Source organism: Vombatus ursinus, unplaced genomic scaffold, assembly GCF_900497805.2.
Source record: "Vombatus ursinus unplaced genomic scaffold, bare-nosed wombat genome assembly UNPS02014945.1, whole genome shotgun sequence".
Taxonomy (NCBI): Eukaryota; Metazoa; Chordata; class Mammalia; order Diprotodontia; family Vombatidae; genus Vombatus; species Vombatus ursinus.
In genome coordinates this window covers 26,505,940-26,508,438 of record NW_020954723.1, presented here as the reverse complement: position 1 = coordinate 26,508,438, position 2,499 = coordinate 26,505,940, and the positions used below count along the sequence as shown (strand labels likewise).

Sequence of the window (2,499 nt, the reverse complement as noted above, 5' to 3'; positions counted from 1 at the left end):
AGCCTCCCAACAAAATGAGTATTCAGGGGGACTGTTCATGGTCCCTTCTTTGTTTTTCTCTGTGATGGACCCAAGCCTATTTATGAGGGAGAAATATATATATATATATCCCTGCAATTAAATTATTATCACAAAAATACTTAAAAACTAAAATGGATCTTTAACAGCCCGTAATCAACATATGAATAATAACTCACATTTAGATAGTGCTTTAAGGTTTATTCTGTGCTTTCCTCACAATAGACCTAAAACATAATGGAGAGGAAGGGAACAATTAGGACCTGCTTCCTAAGACTTCTTAATGGAAACCCCCTACCTATGATGTAACGGAGTATACAAAACTGATTTGTCTTCTTAAGGTTAACAATAATGATGATGATAATAATAATCATAATACAATACCAAAATCTCAGATTTGAGATTGACCTCAGAGTCTGTTCCTTACCCAAAGCATAAATTCCATTTATAATATCCATGATTACTTGCATCCAACCTCCATCTAAAAATTTCCTGAGACGGGGAACCTAACACCTCCATCTTTGTACAGCTTTATTAGGAAGATTTCCCTAACTGAAATTTGCTTTCCTCAGGTTTCCACTCTTTGGTTCTAGTTCTGCCAAGCAGAATGTCTATTCCTTCTTCCACAAATATCTGAAGACTATTATGTTTCCCCTAAGTTTTCATTCCTCTCTAAGATGCACTCTTGATGCTTCTAGACTTTCTCTACAATGCCGGAGAAACCCTTTCACCTTGGAAGCTCTTTACCTCTGGACTTCTCACCTTGGAAGTACTCTCTGCCTCCTATAACCTCTGTTTTAGGGAGGAGGTCCAATCCAGCCATGTTTTCATTCCTCTTTAGGCTTCACTCTTGACTCTTCTAGACTTTTGCTACCATTCCCTGCTCCCCTTACCTGCTACACACACGCACGCATGCACGCACACACTAAGTGCCTTCATTTCCTTCCCCTTCCCCACTTTTCAGCTTCCTTTTATGTGTTCTCTTCCCTCAATAGGATGTAAGCTCCTTGAGGGCAGGAAGTGTCTTTCTGCTTGAATTTGTAGTTTCACACTTAGCACAGTGTCTGGCACATAGTAAACAATAAATGCTTGTTGACTTGACAACAAGTTTTCTGTTTTTCAGGCCAAATATTACCCTATTCTCCCATTGATCCTTATGTCTCCTAGTTTTGAATATACCTCAATATCCTGTTTACCCTCCCTTAAATATAGCCCAGGTCATCAACGTTCCTACTAAAAGGTGGTATCCAGAACTGAACACAATATGCCAGATGTGGTCTGACCAGGGAAAGGTTCATTTGGACACCATCCTTTAATCAATTAATTCAGGCTAAGGATTCAATTCTAAAGGCAGTATGGTTTATTAGACACTGGCCTTAGAGTCAGAAACACCTGGATTCAAGGTCTGCCTCTGACACATACTGTCTATATAATATTAGGAACATCATTTAGCCTCTCTCAGCCTCAATTTCCCCATCTGTAAAATAGGGATAATAATAGCACCTACCTCATAGAATTATTGGAGGAACTAAGGAGATAACATAGGTTGCAATTCTTAAATAACTATAGAATAACTAAATATTATATTACTATTAATATTGTTGATACTTATATTCTATAATTATTATTATTGTTATAAGCTGCAAAACAAGCACTGATCTTCATTAGTGAGAGAATTTCCTCACCAGGATATGTCTACACTAATTAAATTATAGTTCTGTACAAAAAAAGATGGGGGAGGGATCAATTCAATTCAATAAACATTTATTGAAAAGCTCTTATGTGCCTGTATTGTGTTAGACAATTGGGATCACAAAATCAAAAAATGGACCACCACCCCCCTCTGCCCCCAGGGAGTTTAGATTCTACCACTGGAAAACAACATGTACACAGATAAATATGTACACAATGCAGACACAGTAAAAACAAAGTAATTTAAAGGCACAAACACCTAGGATCATCAGGAAAAGAAGATTTTTTTTGGCTGCCACATTACATAAGTCTCTTGCACATGATTTGTTTTCTAGCCTTCCTTCCCCATTTTTTATTTAGGCAGTTAAATTTTACATTTATATTGCTTAGATTACACTATTATTTCTACAAAGCATATGTTCTCATTAGATCCTATGAACCCTGTGAGGTGACTAGGGCAAATATTATTATCTCCATTAGAGAAATTGAGGCCCAGAAAGGCTAATTGACAGCCAAGGTCATACAGCTAGTAAGTACTGAAGCCACAACTTGAACCCTGTACTCCTGAATTCAAATCAAGAGAGCTCTTTCTATTATATCAAAGCTTTCTGTGCTGTACTTCAGTCTACATGTATATGGAAACATATTGTGCACACATACCCACACACACACACACACACAAACACTTTAAACCACTTTGTCCTTAGTCCCTTTTTTTTTTTTTTTTTTCTTGCAATTGTGTATACATACACACACAAACACATGTGTCCATTTCACAGACCCCATTGC

The 2,499-nt window shown here is 37.2% G+C and overlaps 1 protein-coding gene across 1 annotated transcript in view; it reads right to left on the bottom strand.

Annotated features, from left to right (window-relative positions):
* Positions 1-2,499, bottom strand: part of DPF3 (double PHD fingers 3) — a 241,970-nt gene that overhangs the window by 236,152 nt on the left and 3,319 nt on the right. The window lies entirely within an intron of this gene.